General features: G+C 36.5%; 1 protein-coding gene across 3 annotated transcripts in view; it reads right to left on the bottom strand.

Annotated features, from left to right (window-relative positions):
- Window positions 1-18,625, bottom strand: part of cntn4 (contactin 4) — a 128,383-nt gene extending 109,758 nt beyond the window's left edge. The window contains exon 1 of one of the 3 annotated variants that reach the window (XM_042726385.1): window positions 18,359-18,625. The gene's annotated coding sequence lies outside the window, so the exon portion shown is untranslated. Of the gene's footprint in view, window positions 1-18,262 lie in introns of all 3 variants that reach the window. The other 2 variants (XM_042726384.1, XM_042726383.1) reach the window with 2 other exon arrangements.
- Between the last annotated feature and the right edge of the window lie 8,766 nt (window positions 18,626-27,391).

Genomic DNA, 27,391 nt, shown 5'->3' with positions numbered 1-27,391 from the left:
TGAATAAGCACAAAAAAATACATGCAGTATATATACACATCCGGAGATTGGGAATTGGATTGAGAAAAGTGTTCTCTACATAAATTACAATATACAATGCATACAGTATATGACATTGTTGAATAAAGATGTTATTTTGTTTTCTTTGTACACAAAATGTATTCTAGTAGCATCGTAAAATTATGGTTGAACCACTGATGTCTACTGGACTATTTTAACAATGTCCTTACTACCTTTCTAGGCCTGGGAACATTTCAGTTGCATTGCTCTCTATGAAGGGTTTGATTTCATCAAAAATATCTGAATTTGCACTTTAATCTCACATAAATCTATACAAATTAATCTCTTCTAGCTTTAACAAAACTCCCAGTTTATTAAGTTTATTATAATGAGAATGTGATCTTATCACATATATGTGCCTTTATGTGTCATTAAGGGTCTTGATTCAATACTCTAAAATGTAAGTTGTGGAGTTTTTTCTATATCAGTCCCGGGCTAAATAACACTTTCTTTAACACTCGGTACAGGTAAATACATTTGCTGAATCTTCACATGGCAAACTTCGATATCTACTGTGTGCTTGGTGTGGTTGAGGGATGTTTGTAGTGAGAATGAGGAGAGGAAGCGTTTTTTGGTTCTGTTTTTACTTCTCAGTTGGAGTCCCATAGGGATCACCATGGAATCGGGACCAAGCACACATAGTGTCTAGGAAACGAGTAATTCTCTATGTATTTCAAGCATTTGACAGTACAAAGCACAAAAGCTGCTGGAAATGGAGTGGAAATCAATGGGGTCTACTGTAAAGTCCCAGAATCCCCAAGCATAGCTTGTGTCTCCTTTAAAATAGTCCTAATTTAGCAAAACAAATGATGGGTTTAATGAACAGACAGCTTAATTGTGTTAATGTTGTTTTCTAGGCAATCAGAGCACAACAATTTTATATTTTTATCTAAAGATTCATTATTTCTTTAAGTAAATACAACAAAAAAAGCAGAGATTACAATATTTCACACCAAAATCAAAAAGAAAAATATTTTTCATAAAGAAAATGATGCATACTAGTGAAAGCCATTAAGATTTCTTGCACTGTAACAGTATGTAAAAAATAAATTGATGAAAAGACTACAAACACACACACACACACACACACACACACACACACACACACACACACACACACACACACACATTGAGTATAACTAGGTAAGGTACAAATCTGTGTAAATCATTTACTAAATAAATAATGAGATTCAACCAATCAGAATAAGATTTTTTCATATTACACTAATGATAATTTGGTAAGAATGTGCTCATTTATCAAAATGCCACTCTGCATAAACTCTTAAATGAGTAAGATTTGTTTCCTTTATGTTCTTTTTTTTTTCCTATTGATTTTGTGGTGAAATATTCATCAGACTATACTAGATAAGGAAGCTTGGGTCCAAACTTTGGAGTGAGCAAAAACAAACTAAGAAACAGGTAAACTTCGCTACACTGGCAGCAATATAAACTTGAAAAATCAGAGCATAAAACACGGATCAATCTAATCTTTGAAGTGCATATGGATTCCACTATGCTCCTCAATACCACTCTCAGATTCCTGTTCAGACCGGCTGTCTGGGAGGGTGAATTGAGGGGCGTTCGGTTCTGAACTGCCGGCTGAGAAAGACAGATGTAAATGGGACACGGTGTGATTTATGCAGCATTCTACAGAGTGAGCAGAGCAATCATGAGAGGGAACATGTCAAGAGTGGCCTTGAGAAAAAGCCAAGTTCTGCTTTACAAGGAGGAAGAGCAGGAATGAAACCGGCTTGAAAGCATGACTGCCGCAGTGGACAAGTCTTGCGGTTTGCAGTTTATTAATTCAGCAGTGCCCAAATGAAAAAGATGCTAACACCTTTCCGCTCGAATATCCGGAAGCATAATTTCCAAAGAGCTTTCCAGATCGAAAATCACAAGGGTTGCTGAGATTGAATCCACTTTATTTCCTGAAAAGTAACGTCAACAACTTAAGCTAAGGATTTGTCGACGCAGATCATGTCTAATATCTTATCTGTATTTCAATCAGTCCAATCTGCAGGTCACCCTCCACCCCTCCTCCTCAACCCCAGCTCCACCTTAATCTGCTCTCATATACTAGCTCTCTTTTCTCTGTACCTGGGTCAGAGGGATATTTTCTTTCATCTGAAACCAGAGCAGCCGAGTACAGCCTATGCTACAGACTCAAAATCTGCTGGATCTACATTGATGTGATGTGCGGATATGGGTTTTTTCTATATCAAGATCTGTCAATAGCAGATCCTCTATCACTACTGTGCCCTTTGGAAATGCCCTTTACCCCTGGTAGAAGACAAAGGATCTTTCTAATGGAAAAAGGAGTAAAAGTTACATTCCTGATATTTTTATTGCCATTTTAAAAGGAACATCATCATTTACTCACCCACATGTTGTTCCAAACCTGTATGGCTCTCTTTCTTGGCATATCCTAGCTGTTTTTTTTTTGTTTTTTTTTATTATTATTATTATTTTATTTGGCACACAATGAAAGTAAAGAGGGACAAGACATCTCAAGCTTCAAAAATAGAAGAAATATCATAGTGAAACCATAAAATAAACCATTAAATGTACATTATATTCCAAATTATCTGAAGCCAATAATACTGAAACACTAATTAAAATGAAGCATGAAGCACTAATTAAATTTGAAATCTTATTTACAGTGACTAATGGATAAAAGTTGGTCTATCTTTCTCATAAGACAGGCTAAAAATGATAATAATAAAAAAAAGCCAATACAAGCTAAAGTTTGGAATAGTGACATTTTTAATGCTTGCCAAGGCTGTGTTTATTTAATTGATTAAAAACACAGCAAAAAGAGTAATATTGTGAAATATTGTTACATTTAGACAAACTGTTTTCTGTTTTAATATACTGAAAAATATAATTTATTCCGGCAAAGCTGAATTGTCAGCAGCCATTATTCCAGTCTTCAGTATCAGCATGATCCTTCAGAAATCATTCTAATATGCTGATTTAGTGCTCAAGAAATATGTTGTATATATATCCCATCTCCAGTTCCATTGTAAAATATCATTGAATGTTTTGCCCAACATCTCCTTTTTGTTCAATGGAAATTATGCAGAAACAGCTTGAAAGTGGTAAATTATGACAGAAATTTAATTTTAGGCTGAACTGTATCTTTAAATTGTGATAAATACTAAATCACACCAAAATAGCAAGATGACAACTTGTGCCTGAAACAAAGACCACATTACAAACATGTCTCCATTAGCATCCTGTTTCCAAGTCGATCTGATGACACGCTTGCACTGAAATGCTCTAAATGAGAGCCATTTCTTTCTTTTTTCAAGGGGTCAAGGGACATAAACAGCATTTAGATGAGGACCATTGAGCTCGGCCTTCACAGGCATGCTGATTCGACCACAAGCTTTAATTTGTAGCTGATACTGAGACATGACTGAGAAGGCCAACAAATGAGGTGGAGAATCCAGACCGCAGAACAAGCTACACAATTGATCCAGCAGCGGATGGGGTTAATGCGCTATTTCAAGACATGTGTTGATCAAATCTAGTGCACTCATGCCTCTCAAATTACAAATGTGAATTGTTTTATTGTCTCCCATTTGTTCACAAATTAAATGCTTAATCTTATAGTCAAGAACATCTCGCAACACACTCTCATAAAAACCTTCCTGTAGTGACTTTCAAACTACACAAGGAATATGACAATTTCGAGTTTGACATTGATTTACAGTATGCAATTCAATAAATAAATTTAATATTGAATAACATACATAAAGACACAATATTCCCAGTCTCTTTTTGCGCCACTAATAAAAATAGTTCCTAACAAAGCCTGTATAAAATCATTGCATATCTGTAAACGAAATACCTGAATGAATCAGCATTTTTAAATAAACCGAGTGAATAAATGAGTGATAAAAATCATGTTTTGTTCCTTAAATAAATCCTCACCAAAAACTCTCAGTCTGTCTGGATAAGCAACTGATGTATATAAATAACAAAATTAAGGCTCAATCTACTACTGTGTCACTCAAACACATCACAATTTCAGAAGTTTGCCAACAAAAGACTTGCACAAACTCAGAACTCAACTGTGCAAGTATTTTACTCCTATTTGCGACTAAAAATAGATGTGTGCAAACTGTAAAATGTATTTTGGAGCATACTACTGTGTCACTCAAATAAATTAATATCTTAAAATGGTATAACAAACATTTAAGGTCTTAAATTTAGGGATGGAAAAGAAGCAATCGTAATACTGCTCAATGTGATTATTAAACTTCAAAATGCTATGATTTCATTAAATAAATATGATAGCTGCACGTTTCAAATTCAAAATGTGGTGTGGTTGCATTTTAAAGCCAGCCAGCAATAGCAAAGCACAGAAATTTTAAAATAAGAGTCCCAGTGTATTTCAGGCTTGTTTATAATTAACCGTTCCACATTTTGCTTTTTTTTTTTCGTTGGTTAATACTGGATTTTGGTTGTCAACCAATTTAATTTATTGTTAACTCTTGAAGCTGATAACATTATTTCACACATATTATCCAAAGAATTACATGGATACACATTATATATGCTATACTTGTAAATATCTCCTTGTATCCATTTATTAAGGAAGACACACTTGAAACATTTCCGTTGCATCCCTAAAGCTTTCTAAATTATTCAACATTGGAGCACATGCGCTCCTTGGGGAAAAATGCGTCCTGAAATGCTGCTACGCTTTCCTTTAACTTTCAAAACTTGTTTGTTATTCTCAAGTTTTTCATGCAGATATGCATTCACTGATATATGACTAACGGTGTAATTCATATAGAGCTATTTTCTATTGTCTAGTGGCGCCATGGAGTTCTATCTGCAAATCTATCTTGCAATCAATGTCCTTTGCGTTGGTGTTCAAAAACTGTCACGGTCAAAAACAGCTCAAAAATAAATTCATGCGGTATTTTGTTTTCTCTTCGAGCTGCCTCGGAGGGGAGTCATGCATTTCCCTTTTGCTTCCTTTTTTAAAATCTATTTTCAAAGTGGCTGTATCTTGCTTAAGTGACATGCTTCCATCTTTCATGCTTTTTTGGGCCAGAAAATCCCTCTCTCCAAACCAGAGAGGAGCCCAGGGTGCTGAAAGTCAGGCATGCATTGGTGCATCAATGACAAGCACTCAGAAAGATGGGTGATGGAACGTATGGCCATAAAAAAAGAGTCACCGCTGCTCCACGGAGCTTCAGGCAATGGCTGATATAAAGAGAGTGGCTTAAAATGTCTTCTTATGGCTTGCAACGGAAAGCCGCACAAAAGTCTTTCTGCTGCCTCTTTCTGAAGCTGAGCTCTTTGTGTTGGATGTAACCTTCATGGCTGAGCCACTCTGTCTTTGCCAATCTCGTTACAATGTAGGGAGTCGAACAGGATTCGCAGTCAAAGGTTCAGTCAGATCTGCCTGCTTTTTGCTTTCTCTTCACTCTTTCTCTGTCTGCTTGCTTTCCTTTCCTTAAATACTATATGGTAAAATACTATTTATACTCTCTAAATGTCATCATGAAGTCAAAACTGACCATATTAGCTTTCTTAATGAAGGTTACTGGTCTTACTGTACGAGTAGAGGCCACAGCCATGATAACCAGTCAAACCTTGACCCCTTGGTCTTCCTAATCTTTAAGCTTTAATAATCTCTGTTCCCCATCCACAAGCTAAACTGGCTGCTGGCCCACTGGCTTGGATTTTGCACATGGAAGAAGGAATATCTGCAAGGTCACGGCTGTGTTTAAAGCATAATTTATTAAAAAATAAATAATTCTAATATATATATATATATATATATATATATATATATATGTGTGTGTGTGTGTGTGTGTGTGTGTGTGTGTGTGTGTGTAATCAGTTCCAGATGACAATGAAATTAGTATGTTGTGGAAAAGTTCATTTATTTCAGTAATTCAACTCAAATTGTGAAACTTGTGTATTAAATAATTTCAATGCACACAGACTGAATTAGTTTAAGTCTTTGGTTTTTTTAATTGTGATGATTTTTGCTCACATTTAACAAAAACCCACCAAATATCAACAAATTAGAATACTTCATAAGACCAATAAAAAAATAAAAAATTAAAAAATTAAAAAAAAATTTAGTGAATTGTTGGCCTTCTGGAAGGTATGTTCATTTACTGTACATGTACTCAATACTTGGTAGGGGCATTACTGCCTCAATTCGGCGTGGCATGGAGGTGATCAGTTTGTGGCACTGGCTGAGGTGGTATGGAAGCCCAGGTTTCTTTGACAGTGGCCTTCAGCTCATCTGCATTTTTTTGGTCTCTTGTTTCTCATTTTCCTCTTGACAGATAGATTCTCTATGGGGTTCTGGTCTGGTGAGTTTGCTGGCCAGTCAAGCACACCAACACCATGGTCATTTAACCAACTTTTGGTGTTTTTGGAGGGTGGGCAGGTGCCAAATCCTGCTGGAAAATGAAATCAGCATCTTCAAAAAGCTGGTCAGCAGAAGGAAGCACAAAGTGCTCCAAAATTTCTTGGTAAATGGGTGCAGTGACTTTGATTTTCAAAAAATACAATGGACCAACACCAGCAGATGACATTGCACCCCAAATCATCACAGACTGTGGAAACTTAACACTGGACTTCAAGCAACTTGGGCTGTGAGCTTCTCCACCCTTCCTCCAGACTCTAGGGCCTTGGTTTCCAAATGAAATACAAAACTTGCTCTCATCTGAAAAGAGGACTTTGGACCACTGGGCAAACAGTTTTGGACTTCTTCTCCTTAGCCCAGGTAAGACGCCTCTGACGTTGTCTGTGGATCAGGAGTGGTTTAACAAGAGGAATACGACAACTGTAGCCAAATTCCTTGACACATCTGTGTGTGGTGGCTCTTGATGCCTTGACCCCAGCCTCAGTCCATTCCTTGTGAAGTTCACTCAAATTCTTGAATTGATTTTGCTTGACAATCCTCATAAGGCTGTGGTTCTCTCGGTTGGTTGTGCATCTTTTTCTTCCACACCTTTTCCTTCCACTCAACCTTCTGTTAACATGCTTGGATACAGCACTCGGTGAACAGCCAGCTTCTTTGGCAATGAATGTTTGTGGCTTACCCTCCTTGTGTAAGGTGTCAATGATTGTCTTCTGGACAACTGTCAGATCAACAGTCTTCCCCATGATAGTGTAGCCTAGTGAACCAAACTGAGAGACCATTTTGAAGGCTCAGGAAACCTTTGCTTTTGAGTTGATTAGCTGATTGGCATGTCACCATATTCTAATTTGTTGAGATTGGTGGGTTTTTGTTAAATGTGAGCCAAAATCATCACAATTAAAAGAACCAAAGACTTAAACTACTTCAGTCTGTGTGCCCTGAATTTATTTAATACATGAGTTTCACAATTTGAGTTGAATTACTGAAATAAATGAACTTTTCCACAGCATTCTGATTTATTGAGATGCACCTGTATATTCAATTATGCTATCAATTATCCTATACTATTATGCTACACTAAACATATACTATTATGCAATATAAGTTCATATAAATGAACATTATTAAACTTCATGCTTCATTGTGTTAATTTTTTAAAGAACTGTGGTAATCATGCTTATTTAAACATTTTTTACATTTTTATTGTATTTTTTCCTATTAAACATGTTTAATCTGTTTGACAAACATTCATAAAATAGTTTAACTGATCAATACAAGAAGTAACCTTTTCCATCCACTTCAGAGAAAATACATAAAGATGGAGACGCATCATTATCAAGGTTTTAATATACTTAAAATATAATCAGTCAGGTATCATGCATGTGCACACTGCACGCAAATATTATTCTGATTTAAAAAATTAATGAGAATGGAGCCACGGGGTATCAGCTGACCTTAAACAGGTATTTACTTTTTAAATGCACATTGCTGGTTTTATTGTGCATTATTCATCTGTGCATGTTCTTTCAAAAAAAATAAATGTCTGTCCTCATAAACCTTTATCAGAATGTAATAACTTGCTCAGTTCTGCTTTTCAGCCATCTTCCTTTCAACGCATCTCCAACCACATGGCTCCATTTTGGTATGTAACACCCACTTTTTACTATCAAATCAATTCCTGACAAATAAAATAAAGTCATTCCATACATTATTTCTAATTGATTATATGAAACAATGTTCAAAGTGGTTTAATTTGTAAATGAGTCACATTACAGAGGTAAAAATGGGTTGTGAACGACCTATCATGGATATAAATGGACAAATTTTGATTTATCAAGAATAAATGGGCAAGAACACCACAGCTATAAAATAAAAGAATGCCAGATTCATTAAAAGAAGAAGAAATACAGCACCAAAGTCATATTTTCGAAAGTTCTACAAGATTTATAAGCAGTAGCTGGGAGTGTGAAATTGCAGTCAGTGTTGCCTGTGCCTTAAGCTTTACTACCAAACAAGATCTCACATCGACAGCTGACAAATGCCCAAGGCTGTGAGTTCTGCTGCACTGGACATTCTTTGCCATAGCAGTATCTTAGGCTGACAACAATAAATCCACCACTAATACGCTGCAAAGTCCACAGAACCCGAGCTTAGCACCAGATATCTGCAGAAATTAGCAATAAAAAATAAACGCACAGGTTTAACGCAATGAAGTCACAGAATGAAACCTTGCCCTTTTAGTGAGGTCACAAAAATACAGTACCAACATCAATAGAGGGTTAAATGAGGGCCAAAATCAATTAGGTTTTCTATTAAGTCTTATTCAGATTACTTAAAAAGCATATGACCTTAAAGTACAAAAGCCCTGCTAACATTGTTATCCTTACCTTTAGATGAATTTAAATGCTAAAAATAGTTTGCAGCACGTCTCAGATTAATGATACTTCCATTTGTAAGTACCTTGTTATGCTCTAATAAAACATGGACCCATTTCAGATGCTTTCTTTAAATTTAAATGTACCAACAACACCTAATAATCTGCAGTACTTGACATCTCATTTAATGACTCATCTGCTTGTTACTGATTTATGTAAATGTCACCACTTCGATAAATATGCTTCATCTGATTTATATCTGTTACGGATATACTGAGTTCATTCTTTTCAATACTTTTTATTCCCAAAAATAATAAGATGTCTAAAAAAAGGAAGAGTGCTGAAATAGTTCATTCTTTTTAATGTTACACTTCGAGCCCTGCAACAGTGGCTTACTGATTCTACTCTGCTCAAATTGCAGCTTGCTGCCCCATAAAGGCCTTTGCTATGGTCCTGTATTACAGCCTAAGCAAAATTACAGCCTGAGCCTTGAACAATAATGGCATCAACAACATAACACCACCACCATTACATCACCATTATGGCAGGAACAATACAATACTTGTGCCTCTCCAACTATTTAGCACGGTGCCAATGATGAGCTGGATTAGCCATTGACTAGACAGTCACCCTTGTTTCTGGTTGATTGTGCCAGCCAGACTGTGTAAACCAACAAAGGCCAAATACATGTCATTTTTTAGAATTAAACTGATGAAAAATCAAATTTCCCTGTGTACCATGAAAACATACTGTAACATTAAGAACCTAAAACTTCCTAGTCCAAAAAGTGTGTTGAAACTAAGCTGCAAAAATGACCAGTGATAGATAGATCATTAGATAGATAGGCTAGATAGTACACATACATACATACATACAAATATTTCATATAAATATTTTTTTATATATATTATAGATACAAAAGCATACACAGTGAATGAGACCTGTTGTATGTAGTAGTAGACGTAACTAACATCCCATCTGCAACATTAACACATGCTGTAGCCTGCTGTAACATTTAGACAGGAAGCGCTCATATTTGTGCTCATTTTGAAAAGGGCACTTGTTATATAAAGGCTACTTGGTCTTGATATGCACATTTGCTTTCTGCAGGATAGCGGCCTATATTTTTAAGTATCACTCCATCATTTTTCCCCTCAGAGACAATGCATTTTTTAAATGTCATTTTTTTGCACAGCTTGTCTAAATTGTGGGTTTTAGAAAACTCCAGCCCTGGATCCCACATTTGACAAAGAAATGCTCAGAAGCCTTCCGTCAGCCTGTCAAATCAAGATCAGCCGCTGATTCATTATCACGGTCCAACCATAATTCACATCAAGGCGACTTATCTGACCAGATAAGATGAGATGACAGTCAATCCAACATGGTAATATAATTCAAAGCTTTTTTAATAGCGAGCAAATCGCTTTGCTACTTCTCAAACCTGAGCCACTGGGAGATGATTATATTGGGAATTGCCTCAGTCCTTCAGGACATATTTTTGAGAGCTAAAAATTATGTATTTAGAGTAAAAGAATCCACATTTCTATCATTGATAAGACATGAGGGCCTGGATTTTGCTTCAGTGCAACAATTTGTCAGAGGCGCTTAGAAAATTGGAGTAATATCTCATACCTGAGAAGTCATGTGAGGACACACAATGGCACGGGAATCGTATAACCAAAGAAGACAGTGAGTTCTATGTAATTTATATTAGTACTACCCTCCAAACGCATATTTCTGCCTTTCTTCAAGGTGAAAATGTGCATTTTCACATTGCAAGTGCTCACAATCATTGCAAGTGCTCACAATCAAGTCACCAAACTAAGGATACACAATATATCTGGAGTGGACTACAGCAGTTACGGAACCAATATTAGTGTTTTTTTTTTTTTAATGTTTCATAGATTCATATTTATTTTATTTTTGTAAAAACGAATGAAATAAATCATGACATTTAATATGGTTACTGTACGTCACAGTACAAAATTACATTCTAAAGAACCTAAACAGCAAAACTGGTTTGTTCTGAAAGTCATGGATTTGTGATGTCAAAATTAACATTTGACCGCCTGCTGCTCTCCATATCTTTCTCAAGCACTAATGTGTGTAATGTTTATTTTTTTAAATATCCTCAATCATTTAAGTCTGTTTAAAAAAATAAACAGCCTGTTTACTTTCAGCACAAAATAAAACATGATAAAATTCTAAAAACAGAGCATAATTTTTCATATACATCTTTTTGTATCAGTTGGTGTCCTAACCAGCCATGATTTGGTTTTTATTTCTGCTACACCTTGTTGGATAGCCCCGCCCACACTTTAATATCATTGATTGAAAACCTCTGCTCATAACTGTATATTGAACATCATATATGTTCTCAGTGGCTTTGAATGTGCTGCATCACACAGCATTTTCTCTTTCAGTGTGTACAGACAAATTACATTGTGCCTGGTTAAGACATGGTGTAATGGTCAGAAAGAGGGTGGAAAATTGTAATGAAAAATAAAATTATAGGACAATTATAGTGTTTTTGAGCACTGGAAAAAAATTTAACATTATAAGTGGACCTAAGGGGAAAAAAATACCCAATATGGCTCCTTTAATGTTATAAAAATCTGTTATAACTTTAATCATTTTTATGTAAAAATCATACACCAGCACAACCACTGCTTACTTGTGACCGGTTTTCTTTCTTTTAAGACAGATTACATCATAATTTTAATCTCACTCAGTAGGCTTTATTCCTCATGGACAGAAGCTTCATGTTTGTTTTCCAAAGCATAAAGTAGTAGAATGTTTTTAGCACCATCTGAACTCCCTAGAAGATTGTCTTAGATTTCTCATAAGCACTTCAAAACACACCCATGTGGTTTGGCAGCACTTTGCTGATTAAACAATTTGCTTGACATGGCCATCATTAAAGCACATCATATACGACATCTCTATCTGACATCTTAAGTTTACTAGAGGGAAGAACTATCAGGGAGCATATTAAAGGTAAATATTAAAACCAGAATCACAGCACCGGTAGTTCCATAAATGCCTTATCATGTTATGCTCCTCTAATGAAACCCACAATTACCCATATTCCCAAAGGAATATGTTGCACCATGATTGCATAAGAAACAACAGACAATATGTCTGTAACACATTTAGAAATGGCAGATATGGGATACAGTTCAGTGAATCTGAACTAATTCAGAACCACAGATTATTAGAGACAGATGTGTTGGTTATTAAACCACCCGCAAAACCAATTTTCACTTTCTTTTTATGTGTTTAGATAAATAACGATGCACTGACCAATGCACAAACAAAAAAGTAATATGGTGTGTTTCATATAACATACATAACATTACACATCAACATTATATAATTATATATTATATTATATCAGATACTAGCATATGTTGTATGCTAGTATCTGATTGGTTGACGAACATTCTAAGATGTGCAATTATTTTCAGGGAAATGCACAACTCAATTAGGCAGGCAGGTCTTAATCGCATTACATGTCCATATCACTTCACCAAATGATTTCAGTTATTTAAAAGGTCCTTACAGCTTACAACAGCAAAAGAACCAAAACCCGCATTGACAATGACCAAGCAAATAATTATAGTAAACAACAAGAAAAAAAAAAATAGTAATTATTTCCATGTTTTTGCCACAAAATTCCGTTTTATGGATGGAAAGCACATAATCTCTTTTTCCCGCTCTTTCTCCCTTAAGCCCCGGTCACACTGCCAGCGACACACAGTGACAGAGCGACATAATCCCATTCATTTTCAATGGAAAGCTGGCAACTTCCGGCGACACAAGCGACAGTGACCATTGGCGAAGGAATGTGGGCGTGTCAAGCAATGCGAGTCAAGCAACAAAAGTTCTGAATTCTTCAACTTTATGCAAATAAGCAGCAAATTTCGTGAGTGACAACCAATAGGAGTAAAGTCAGAGGAGAGCACGTGATTCATCTGCTGTAGTGGAGTGTTACGGGGGTAACTAAGCAACCAGTAGTGGGAACGCCCACCAGCGACTTCAATTGCCAGCCACAAGCAACAAGCAGTGAAAAAGTCACTGGCGGTGTGAACGGGGATTTACAACACACACACATACAGTACAGACACACACTCACACAGAATATTGTTGTCAGTGCTGCTCTTACAATTTTTATCAGTAACATAGTTAAACAAACTACATGACATTTCTCACAAGCGACGCAGTAACAGCACTGTTCTTGAAGAAAGTGAACTTACAGTTTCGTAATTAGTAGAGACGCTGCTGCTGAACACTGTTGAAATCCATTGAATTATTAGAAAATTATGCACACCTGAGGCTTCATCACCTCAGGTGTGCATTATTTTCTAATAATTCAACACCCTGTCATTAATTATTCCTTCCTTACTGTATATTAATCTTTGGTAAATACCATTGGTAATCATTCAGTATCACAGTATATATTAAAAGTATCATAATATTACTCTTGTTTTTCCGTAGTACTGTCATTGTTAAAACTAGTGTGGTGCAGAAAAAAAATGCATTTATAAGATTTGTAGGCTGTTAATCCAAAAAGAAAAAAAAAAAACACATAATTTTAATGTGTCTGTAACCCTGAAATCTGAAAATAAAAGCAGCTCAAGTCCATTCACATAACTGGACATTAATGCATAATAAAAAAAGGCACAATGGCGGTGTTATTAAAATGAATGATAGCGCTGTTTGTGGCCAGTCTACTTGCAATCATGTATGAGGATCATTACATGAAGCAGAGGAGCTTAAAAATACAGCTCGGAGACATTAAGTGGTAGTGATAACAGCAGAATAAAAGAAGAGGACTGCTTTAATGGGAACTTTTTTAAACACGCTGAATACTGAATGCACCCTCACTCAATACTGTGCATATTTGCCCAAACAATAGCTTTAGTCCCATTGAACAAGCATAACAAACCGACCCCAAAGATTTGATTTTACAGCAATTCGTTTAGACAGGAAGCTTGAAAGTGGAAAAAAGAAAACAGTACTGCACCGATGCCCCTCCAATACTCTTAACCTTACATTTTCACCTGTCTTCAAAAATCACTTCAAGGCAATTGCTCACAAAACACACTTTTTGAGGGTTTCTTTTAAATCCATTTGATCCCAGTAACAATATAGCTTTGCCTTGCTCATCTACGGTCCTGAACCCTTAAAAAGTGTTTCTGCTTTTTTTTTTTTTTTTCTGTGAAAGAGTCTTCTACACTATTAACACACTGCTGTCAGCTTTCCTGAACTTCAAGCCAATATGTAATAAAACACGATGTGTTAAAACAAAAGCGGGACTTCGTTTTCCCAGTAGCGTTTATGTCTTCAGTTTAGCCTTTTAGCCATCAGTGCTAAACACTATGAACGCCATTAATAAACCATCGGAAACCAGTGCTTTGTGAGCAAGTGCATTCAATACACCCTTTTCACACACTCTGGAGAGGTATCTGACAAATAATAATTTCTAGCACCAGAGGGATTGTTTTTCCTAATTGACAGCCATCTTAGATCCATTAGTACACTGCTGTCAGTATACCCGGCTTTGATCTGTGATGTCAGCTGGATCAATTTCAATGCTTGGCAAATATGCAAATAACTCCATAGCAGAGACGTGTCAAAGGCACTCAGAATATGCTTGCGCAAAGACACTGGCTGTCTCTCGATAAAAAGAATGAAAGGGGTGGAAGAGAGCGAGAGAGAGAAAAAGAAACCGACTTTGAGATTCCACAACGGCTAGATGGGGGGAAAAAATTCATCTTAATATGACACAAGAGGCTTACAAGTCTCAGCACGGGCAAAAGAAGTATCAGGGGCCCACAGCCTCTCTGTGCATAATAATGTTTTGAAAAATCGCACGCCGCTGTTTGCTTTTAAAAACCCACAGAGTGCAGCGCCAAAAAGAGAGTCTCTTACTGGAGGCGCAAGGCGGGTGACAGAGATCATTTGTCTTTATTTGCCGGGCTTCACCCTGGTTTACCGCACGGTCCGCTGGGAGAGGAGAGCCCTTAGATTAGACGCTAACGGACTTCTCAGGACACTGTCCAAAATGCTATTTTGCCTGGCGTGAGAGTGGCCAGCTGTGCCTAGCCCACATGTAAATGACGGCTTTGTTGCTTTTGTAACTCAGGCCGCCCACTGCATTCGCTCTATGTCAGCGTAAAACTTAAGAGGATACAGTCACAACAGGAGAGTCCTGAGGGGCTCTACATTTCCCTGAAGGAAGCAACATGGTGTAAAACTCTTAGCAAAGACAACGAGTATTCAAAATACTAGATCAATCAAAACACTTAAAGGGACAGTTCACATTATTTACTCACCCTCATGCACTAACGAAAATTGGTTGCACAAACAATTTTCACTCAGAAATTGCTAGTAAATTTCAGAAACCGATACAAAGAGCAAGTAACACAAAAAAATTTGAAATGTTTAAGTAGAAAAACTTACTCAAACAATCTGTTTTATTAACTTCATTTAAAAAAATAAGAATCATTTTGACAGTGTGTTATTACAAAGCTGACGGAAAAACACAAAAGAAGATATTTTAAAGAAAGTCTAAAAACAAACAACACTGAAGCCCACTGACTTTCAAAATCTTTTGAGTTTCACTGAATGAAAACATCAGGTTCGGAATGACAAAAAAAAAAAAGGTGATTAAATGAAACGACTGACCTACCTGCTGTATAATGAACAAACACCCTGGCTTATGTTTATAATGGTACCCATCTCAGATCTGCATTCTTCCCGTAAAAGCTGAATATTTATTATAACAATTTTTTATTATTACTTAAAAAATGGTTTCACAAGCTTCAACAGAGTGAACACAATCTCTGCTAACACATCTACGCAAGAAAGTTACAATTAATGTCCCCATATTTTACTTATTAGTTGCCTTCACACGTCTGTTGCCAATGAAGTGAAAATGAAGTGTAAAATGAAAACGACCTGTAAAACTCTTCAGCCCTGACCCGCATGCACATACTGCACCACTCATATAACTAACTTTTCTCAGCAACGAGAAGGAAAGTGTATGTCATATAGAAGTGGCCTTCCTGACAGATTTTCTCAGTGCTTCCACCAGCAGACACCATCCATTGAAATTTTTATGAAATGCAACCACCCCAGAATCTTTATAATGTCACTTGCACTACATCACTTCTGACAGGCCGCCATGCTTACCGTAAGAACACACTCGCTCTCATACTTTCGTCTTGATAATGCCGTAACTATTTGTGACCATGTAGTATATCAAAAGGCCATCCAAAACGGCTTCAGTTTTCCGCCTTATGCCAAAACATTATTATCCAAAACAATAATTAAGCAACATATTCTCCCATCAGCAGTGTTTTGACATTAGATGTTAGCCTGATTTATACAAATCTCATTTGCATGCACACATGCAATCACACTGAATTTGTCTCTGATGTTTTGTGACGAACATAAACCAGGTTGCTTTCAAAGAAAAGCCTGCACTGTGAGCGAAAGATAATCATACAACATGTCCTGCATTGTTATAGCCTGACCGGTGATTAAAATTAAATATGATCCATATAAAACCTCATCTGCTTGGCCACCAGACGAGATGAGATTGTACTCAACGCAGGGAGCTGCAGTCTGGGATGCTGAGCGACAGATGCTAGATAAGTCTATCCAACCACATATACAAATGAAGTCTATAACTTTAGTTTTATTTAGATCGCACATCTTTGCCTACAGAACCAAGAATATTGTGAGCCATGTAGCGGCTAAATCAATAAATAAATCAAACGAGGAGCAAAATATAAGGAAGCTATGACTTTTAACATGTGATGCAGAAAGTAAATCCTTCAAGGGAAATAAATAAATAAATTCTGAGTGGTTTATGGAGTTTGTGGACAGCAATAATCAGTAAATCCGGCCGGATTAAGCGATGGAGGGACAGTGAGAGCGGATTAATAAACATCTGCGGAGGCACTAGTCTCCAACATGAGGCTCTCTAACCGAATCAAACCCAGAGCATATCAGATCATTAACCCCAGCGCTACATGTCTCAAAGCATCGGTAATGCACACCCGTCCTGACGTTAATGCGCTCTGTACACAACCCAACACCAGCTGTTTCAGTAAGTAAGATCAATTCGAGCAAGCTTCAAAAAGTCAACAGTGATGATGACTTTCACAGCAAACATCAAGATGCATGTCACTTTCACTTGATAAAAAGCGACAAACAAATATTTACTTTTTGAAATAAATGACTAGCCTTAGTATATGTAGAAAATATACACATACATACTGTATAACAATAGATATACTATATATATATATATATATATATATATAATATATATATATATATATACTGTACACGTTCCTCATCAACAAGTAAAAAGTCACGTGATATGAGGCAGTGCCTCCAAGTGATTTGCTGATCATACTGTCAGTTGGATAATGTTATTGTAACAGGTGCACAAACCGGCCCGAATGTGTCAAACTAGAGAAAATGGGCAGACTCATTACAGAGTACAACTCACCCACTCACATATCATTTCTGTCATGAACTTGAAATGACTTGAAATGCAAAATGATCTGTGAGTGATACAGTTTTTAGTAAATAAACCAAAGGTACACTCCTGTGCCTGCCGCCATCATGACACCTGCGGTGCTTACTGAGGATTTGACGAATAATGATCCCAAAGAAGGTCACTTTTAGCGATATTGAAGCAATGCAAAACTTAAAAAAAAGTGTTATTCATGATATTTGTTTTTATGCATGTAATCATAGCACATACAATATATTTAAAAAATAAAGACTAATAAAATGAATAAAAATAAATAATTATAGAATGCTGTCATATTTATTTATTTACTTTTATTACATACTTTACAATATTGTAAGGTAAACTATTTCCTATATGTGCCCATTAAACATAACACTTGAACAATACTGGACCAAAATTGCACACACATACACATTACTAGTTATAATTTACAATCTTTTTACAGTTCTACTGATAATATACTGTCAGTCCAACTAAATTATAATTATACTAATAATTCTACTACTCTAATAGTCATTCCAATTAATCATTTAGTTCACTACTGTTTATATTGCCTTTCCAATTAGAAATATGTAGCATATATCATGTATATATATATATATATATATATATATATATATATATATATATATATGCTATTATTACTACTACTACATCTATCACAAGGACTACTACTCACAATTATAATGCTAAATAATAATTAATTGATCTTTTGTGGTTTGCTCGTCTATCGCATGCATAGAAATGTCTTGTTATAAATGGAGAGACGTCTAAGCAGTCGTCAAAGTGAGCATGTGACCCTTCTGAGTAAATGCCTAAGAAAATACATCGCTAGCCAAAAACACAAGGCGAAACGTGCAATGGCATACTCACTCTCCGCATTTGTTTGAAGTGCAGATAGAGCAGCAATATAAACGCGAGTTCAGCGTGACGGAGCGATGCACAGCTGATAACTGAAGACGCACTTACTGTGATACATCGAGTCTCTTCCCTTCCTCAGAGTGATACGGGCTCTCTGCGAGACGCCCACTGAACCGAGCATCCGAATAACACGGAGCGGATCTCCAAAAAGTGCAGCTTAATGGCAGAAGATTTGAGCGCCAGCGTTGAGCTGGAGATATCGCGCTATCCACACACGGTCCCCGCTGATTCCTGCATTAGATCAACATGAGCCGCGCTGCTCGTGTGGCACGGGGTGGGCACCTCCCACATACTGTGCTGGAGGGCTCCCAAAGAGTCACACAAATCACATCATCTTTGTGTCACGAAGGGCTGAGGCTTTGACATTAGGGATACGAGGACACAGCTGATATGGCAGAAACATAAACTTGCAGTAAAATGTGCCCATTTATTATTCATTTGGCTTTCAAGAGGGCGGGATGCTTTAGGTGCACTGCAAAGAGTAAAAATATGCACTGTAAAATGGAATAAAAGACTGTTTCATAACAGATATTGTAAATATATTTAACATATGCTTACATACATACATATATTTATACACACACATTAAGATCTAAGCAGAAAACGTATATTAAGCATGTTCAGTTAGGCAGTATGTATACTTGTATGGTAAAATATTACAATTATGTTTTTTTTTTTTTTATAATTTGGTGAACTGGCATTCTCTGAATTCCTTGTGCCATCCATTTGTCTGGATGTTAAAAACTTAGAGGGTAACAAAAATTGAAAAATTGAAGATTAACTAAATATTACAGTGGGCTGCTTTGTTGTCACTAATAACAATGTTCATAATAACAAAACAAAAAAAGAAATGCATTTTTAAAGGTCAGTTAAGCAGATGATAAACTAACAAACATATGTTCTAAGAATGTTCTGCTTAATTTTCCCATTATAGCTATTATGAAAATGTTATTTTGGAACGTTCAATAATTCTGAATGTCCAGTTTTTAAATGTTTTATTCATTCATTCATTCAACGTTAATAGGTTTATTTCATTTTATGCAAACATTTAATATATTTAAAAATGTAACATTTAAATAACGTTAGACAAATGTCCAACTAAATCATTTCAGAAAAAAACATTCCATGAATTAATTATAGATGAATGAATGAATGAATGAATGAGCCATTTATAGCATTTCCATAAAAAAAAAGGTTTTTCTACAATACGCTTTCAAAGACCACTTTGAACAAACATTCTATTAACATAATTTGAAGAACGTTTGTTCATAAATTTGAGAGAACATTGTCAGAACATAGGCAAAGTTCTAGAATGTTTCTTATCAACTGGATGATGTTACAAAACATTGGTGGAAGACTCTATTCTCCCAATTATATGACTACATGCTAATTGAACAAAGTGACTCCTGGAGACCCAAGTAATACTTAGAAGTAATGATATTTACTTAACCTCAAATTCTTTTATTAACCTCAGTTTTTATTTATTTTGTTCTTCTGACCTATCCAAACCCCAGAAAATGGAAATTATTAAGGCTTTTAACTCACAAAGCAGGATACACAAAAATATCTTTCAAAAATAGCACTTTTATCCAATAGACTAACATTGTTTCTATTTGGACCCAATCTGACTCTAGCAAAAAAAAAAAGACCCCAAAAAGAACATCAGCATTAAGTGCACAGATCCTGATGAGTGGTTTGCAGTGAACAGAGTTGCCAAATACAACATAAGAGAAACCCTTATGAAGCAGTTGCATTAGCTGATAAATTATGTATATGTCTTTTAATGAGATCACATTGCTCTGTCATGATTGGAGTTTAGTCTCCCCCGCCCTCAATACTATCACATTTTCCTCAATTAAGTTGGATCAGAAGACTGATCTATCCAGACATCTGCGCCAGGGGGTTTATAAGCTGTTCAGTAAGTGTCTTGATCAATGTTAGGGGCTTATTGACATGCTTAACTCCCGATGGCACCCTCTGTCTGCTGTGACAGAACGGCAAGGTGGAGAGCGTTACATGTTTTGATGCTGGTGTGATGGGGTTGTTAGGTGCATGTCTTTGTGTGTTACTGAATAACTATAGCTGCTTTGCATATGTTCATGCAATTCAAAGACAGGAGCAGGAGCAGCAATAGATGCACAGCTGCTTGAGAAATAGGTCTACAATGAATCCATCTTCCTTAGCACTCATATCCTCACCGAGGGAGACAGATTGCATTCATATCAACTGTTAGCGGACATGCTACAACCATCCAGATGCTGCAGATGTGTGTTTAGGGCAGGTGAAGTTTTAATGCAGTAAAGCTACCAATTTGTGAAACTGTCGGGGAGGGAAATCAATCGTTTGTTATTAGATACGTAACCTCATGTCCACACGGAAGGTGCTAATCCACTAGGTGGCACAAGCTAACAAGACTGTTGTCAAACACTCGCTGTTCAAATAAGGGTAAACTGCTCACATTTGACTGTTTGGGGGAAAAATATAGCACGACTGCTAACTGCTGCATTCATTCAGGTTGGCCACTTAATTTTTTTATTTACATAATTATTGCAAATTTTGTATTGCATGCCAATCTCAGGATTACACTGCAAAGGAACTATACACAGATTCAGGCTCCTCTACAAATGAATTCCACCTTTGATCCCTTAAAATTTTCATTATCTGTGCATAAGCCCTAATTATAGTAAGTGGGATTGGAGAAAATCTTCTCCTTTTAAAATAGTCAATTGAAAGGTGATAATTAAAAGAGAAGTAAATTGAATTCCTGATGGGATTAACTTGCAGGAAAGACAGCGAGGAAAAGAGCAACAGCCTTGAAGGGAGAGCAGCGAACAGCAGCTTCTCCACTGTCTTTGTGCACTCAGACACATTTGCTGACTTCTCCTGCTGCATACATAATCGCTAGATCACAAAAAGATAAAAACAATGTCTGCAGCAAGGCTGACTGCATGTGAACAAAACAAAATATGCCAAATTATTGCATATCTACTTACAGTGACTATTTAAAGATGAGCTGCATAATTTATGGGCCTGGAATAGCACTAATTATGACTATTACCAAACAGGTTTCCAGAACACTCCCCCTGTTTGTTATAAAAGAAGCCATTCTCCATTTGAGGGTGGAGCTTCCAGTTTATTTGACCACTAATACATGGTGGGAGTGTTTGGGAAACCTTTTTTTTTTTTTTTTTTTTTTTTTTTTTTTTTTTTTTTTTTGTAATGGGGAATTTACATATATGCATATGAATAAACAAATTCCAAAAAAATATTTTTTAAACATTTCACTAAAAGTTTGATTTTTAAAAGTTAGTCAGGGTCACCTGATGCTCACAGAAATCATTCACCTGGGATGGTAACCATAGCAACTGTAGGTCACTTAAGGAATTTCCATTCATCTTGGATCATTATCCTACTAAACACTGACAGAACATGATGTTGCAAATACATCACAAAAATCTGTATTTTTATATATATATATATATATATATATTTAAATAATCAGTTTTCTTCAAATATATAAAATTGACAATGAACACAATTCAGGTCACATAATATAAATATAAAATAAATAAAATAATTTAAAATATACACTACTGTTCAAAAGTTTGGTCAGCAAGTCTTTTGTAAGAATTAATAATTTTAAGCAATAATGACTTAATCTGATCAAAACAAACAATAAAGACTTCTACACTATTTAAAAATCTATTTCAAATAAATGGTATTTATTTTAAGGTGTCCTTGTTACAGTGTAATTATATGTTTAAGTACTGAGTAATATTAATTAACTACATGTACTAACTATATGGTTAGAGTTAGATTTTGGATTAGGGTTTGTTTTAGGGTTATTTGCATGTAATTATGCATAATTAATTGTAATTATAACAGTAAGTACATGTAACGTGTAACTGGGACACCTTAAAATAAAGTGTTACTGGTATTTCTTTGAGCATTCTATACAAAGAATGCTGAAAAAAAAACAGTTTTTACAAAAATATTAATCAGCAAAACTGCTTTGAACATTGATAACAATAATAAATGTTTCTTGAGCAACAAATCAGCATATTAAAATGATTTATGAAAGATCATGTGACACTGATGACTGGAGTAAGGGCCGCTGAAAAATTAGCTTTGCATCACAGGAATAAATTACATTTTTAAATATATTAAAATGGAAAACAAGAATTTTAAATTGTAATAATTTCACAATATTACTGTTTTACCATATTTGTAAATCAAATAAACACAGCCTTAGTTAGCATTAAAAATATTAACAATAATAATAATAAAAATCACAGTCCCTAAACTTTTGAGCGGTGTAAGATGTTTTATAGCAAGCTCTCGGATGCAGTTTGGGTAGGGGAAAAACATTAATATTGCAAAGGGTCTGTAGCCTGTAATCCCTGTTAAGGGATTAATAGTGCACTCAAACCTCAACAAATACTGTATGTGAGCAGATATGGTCTCAGACTTGCAGTCAGTCTCTAAAGGCTTTTTTTTAATTCAAAGAAAGCAACCAGTTCTCTTGGATCTCTCTCTGAGTTCAAGGCTAAGCATCTCCAAGCTGAACTCCAACTCTGTGATGTCTCAGCATCTCCTGGGCCAAGCTGTTTGGGGACTCATCTGCTTGGTGTCACTCTGCAGCCGCTAATGACTCATGGACAGAGGCATTTAACTGTCCATGCTCCGGTTAACTACAACCTCTGCACTGTGAAATAAAGTTGCACTCCACACCATGTTGACTTTTCTTGTGCTGAACGCGGGTAAATCAATTATCTTCTGATGCAGTATTCAAGGGGTATTGATATTCAGGTTGCATGGGCTTTGTGGATCTTGATAGCTCATTAATACATAATATTCCCCATCCGCTAAAGGGTTTATATGATTAAGACGAGATCTCCTGATCAACAGAGATTATAAACTGTGCAATGCAATAAAGAATATTAATGATGTTGAGAGAAGAGCTGCTCTAGTGCATTTGAAAGTGTTGTACAGATCACAGAGTGATTTTAAGCATTAGCCGAACTCGCTTCAGGAAGGGCAGATTTGGGCTGGGAATACACAGGAAGCGTGACTTTATCAGGCCTTTTTATCGATGGCCACAGGGTCGTTTTGAATGATGAGCCCTGTTTCCTTCCCATTCGGAATTGCATTACGGCTCTTGACGGCGTGCATTCAGTAATACAATAGTTTAGACTGACAGCGCAGCTGAAACAAATCTACAAAGTTATTTGGGGTCAGATCGGGTATGGGGTTATTTCAATCACATCCTTTATTGCGATTTTACGTCTAGGGTAATCATTTTCTTTGCTGATTTAATACAGAAAGAAATAGTTTTTTGTAGTCTATGAAAAAACCCTGCTGAAAACACAACACATACACCAGCCTAAGCTGGTTTGCTGGCCTCAGCTGGTCTCACAACCTGGACAAGCTGGTCAAAATGCCCCAAACCCTTCTAAGACTAGGAAACCAGTTTAGACTAAACTGCTAAAATCAGATCAAGCTGGTCTGACAGTTTAAAAGCAATTTTTTATAACAATCAAGACCAAAAAAAAAAAAAAAATTTTAGGCTGGTTAAAGATGTTTTTTTTTTTTTTTTAACAATATTTTTAAATTGCACTGCTGGAAAAACACTGCTTAAACCAGCCTTAACTGGTTTGCTTGTCTTGGCTGGACTCCCAGCTCAAAACCGCTCTAAAACCATAACCTAAACCAGTTTTAATTGGTTATCGGGTATCTTCCAGCTTGTCTACCAGCTGAAAACTCCCTGAAACTTTTCCAGAACAATCCAAAAGAGCAGTTTGACCAGGCTGGAAGACAAGTTAACACCAAAAAACATTTTAGCATAATTAAAGGTATCCCATTTTTTAAACTACACTGCTGGATAAATGCTGCAACCAGGCTAAGATGGTTTGCTGGCCTTAATTCATTGAAACTGGCCTCCCAGTGTAGTTTTCTGGGTTTAAAGAGGTTTTGGGCCCTTTTCATCAATTTCATTTTTAACAATAGGACTTTTTTTTAACAAGAAAAGAAAAAAGAAAAAAAAAAAACCCTGACCTATTCATCTATTTCAAAGTGGCCTGGCTGCTCTATTCTAACAGCTTTCTTGTTGAGCTGCTAAGCAGGTAGATATCGGCTTTAACAAGACCCATAGCGAAACGATCTATTGTCAACTAGAGCACTCTTGTTGGCATTTTTCACAGAGGTATTAGCACTGAGTGCTATTGTGCAATATTATCATTCCCTATAATTAAGAAACTATTTGAGAACAGCTCAAGCCATGGACCTAAATAAATCTGAGGAGATTTTCTTCTGGTGTGCTTGCCGTGTACCACATAAAATCTGCAGTGGAAAACAATAAACAATGAGGCCAGTTAAATCTCTATCTATCCCTGGATGGAGGAGATAACCACCTTTTATGGCCAGTGCGGCAAAGAAGAAAATTAGTTTCTGAAAAAGTCATTAGCAAGTTGCCTGCTTTATAGGTTGACACAGCCCCCTGTGTCCAATATTGCCCGGTTTCTCCTAGAAGCCTTTTTTTTTTATTGGCCGAGACCCAAACTGGGCTAAATCCATGGTGAAACATTTTTCAACACAAGCTGGCAAAACTGTCTTACTCACACCTGTTCTGGCTCGATCGTGTTCAGATGTTTGCATTGCTATCTAAGCTAAGTGTGCCAGCTACATGTCAGCTGATACATAGTTCCCTCACAACTTAAAGAATCTAATTAGTGGGGGAAACTTTTAAATATTTAATAAGTATATAGGTTATATATTCCCATACAGTGAGGTCCATAAGCCTGAGATGACTATTTCTAATTTAATATAAAAATTTCAATGGTCAGTTTGCTTGAACAAATGGTCACCATGCACGAAAGTCCATAATGACCATTCTATCAAACTTTAAAACAGACATTAAAACAATAGTTCACCCAGAAATTAAAATAGTAAATTTAATAATGTAAATTAAATGTAAATTTACTCACCCTTCTGCCATACAAGATGTACATTATTTTTTTCTTCATCAAAATAGATTCGGAGGAATCTGACGGCACCCATTCACTGCAGAGGATCCATTGCTGAGCAAGTGATGTAATGCTAAATTTCTCCAAATCTGTTCTGATAAAAAGGAAACAAACTCATTTACATCTCGGTTGGCCTGTGGGTGAGCAAACTGTCAATAAATTGTCCTTTTTGGATGAACTGTTTCTTTAAGTAGAGGGAAAAGTGTTTTGAATGACATGAGAGTGAGGAATGACAGGGATTTCAATTTTGTTTGAACCATTTCTTATACACAATGCATTTTTCATTAATTTCTTTGAGCACAAAAGTATAATGCATTTGTATGCATGAAAGACAAAGCTTTCAGTTCATTCTCAGACATGCACCATTCAGCACACTTGGAGAACAAATGCATATAACAAAAGATACCAGTTCTGTTGTTGGGGACCTCAAAGACGTCCCACTTTATGCCTAAATTCTCATTCTGAATACTGGTTCTACCTTGTAGCTTCTATAAATCCTGCTTGCGATAAAACTTTTTAATGTTTGAAAAGTTTGTAAAAAAAAAAAAATTACTAAATAAATAAAAAAATGTTTTTGTGTACAGAAAAAAAATTTATTTCCTCCTCTGGAAACAGTTTGAGATTGAGCACTTCTACAACACTTGCGCCTACCCCAAAATAAACAAATTGCCATCAAAGCCAGGGCTATAAGATAATTCAGCATCCACTAACAGCGCATCATATGATTACAATCTAGACAGCTCTACTCAGATGAAGGCTTTGATGTTTGCATCCTTTTTATTATTTTCCTTTGTTCCAAGGGAAACCTATTAAATCTGCATGAGATATTTTGTTATCTGTCACCTAGGAAGATCACACCCCATTTGCTTCCGAAAGAAACGCATTTGAAGAGGAAATAGCCTTCTGTAGAGCTCTCACGTAGCTCCTTTCTGAACACATGATTGGTAAGTTAGAGTTCAGAGTCGCTGCTTCTCCTGGAGTGGAACAACAGACAAACAAGGAATCCTCTTTTATTAGTCACTTCTCAAATGGAGCTGTGCGAAAATAGCGGAAAGAATGCAGGCCAATTACTACTCCAACAGGAGAAGCGCTTTTCTGTAAGGCCAACAGCAGCACAGCAAGTTTTATATTAGAGTTTTTCCTCTCTTTTACAAAAAACATGAACAGCTTCACAGATTAAAGGCTCTGGGCCAAGGAGAGAGAGAGAGAGTAGAGACTGCTGGATTCGTGCTGGATAAACCCATGTCGCACCAGCGACTACAGTGATGGGTTTTTAGATTTGAAGAGATTATAAAAAGAAGCGGGAAAGTGGAGGGGGATCGTCGGGAAAAGAGAGAACAGAGCGCGCTGCGCCACGCTCTCGCCATCACCCCCGGGTGGCACGCTGATCCTAATTTCCCTGCTCGCTGTAGCACGTCTCACCACATCAGACCGTTCCAGGTGCTGCCTCGACTGCCTCGTCCCCGGTGTCACGCAGGCAGCGGTACGACACCGAAGGCAGAGGACACGCTAACAAGGGTACGTGCAAAGAGTATACATGCACTAATGCGCAGAGATATATCCGGGGTACGCAGCGGGAAATGAAATCTACTGGCCCTCAAGAGGAGACTTCATCTAAAACCCGCCGGATGCGCGCTCAGCCCATCCTCGGAAAACATTAGGAGCATGACAAGCGTTGCGTTTCTCATTTAAATATAACAAATGCTGAGCTAATGACTTACAGTAGCCTCCTGACAGCTGAAATGTAGTAATTTGTGAGCCATTTCCCCAATGGCCAAACTATACTCTATTCTGCAAGCAGACAGCAACAAAACAAGCAAAGCAATATTTTGGCCGGCTACGGCAAAGCCTCATTAAAAAGTCATTGTGCATATGAGGAACAACCTTGTGAACCTTTGTAATTGGTCTGCAGGGAGTTTGCTCACTGGTATCATCAGGATTCATTTCCCAATGCCATTAATGTGAATGGCACAAATAATCATTACTCTCCTCTTTACGCCGACCAATAAACTCATGCCCATGAACTACAATATCAGCCTGATTTTATAAGGATCGTAAT

This window comes from Cyprinus carpio, chromosome B6, assembly GCF_018340385.1.
Source record: "Cyprinus carpio isolate SPL01 chromosome B6, ASM1834038v1, whole genome shotgun sequence".
NCBI lineage: Eukaryota > Metazoa > Chordata > Actinopteri > Cypriniformes > Cyprinidae > Cyprinus > Cyprinus carpio.
This window is presented reverse-complemented; position numbering and strand designations above follow the sequence as displayed.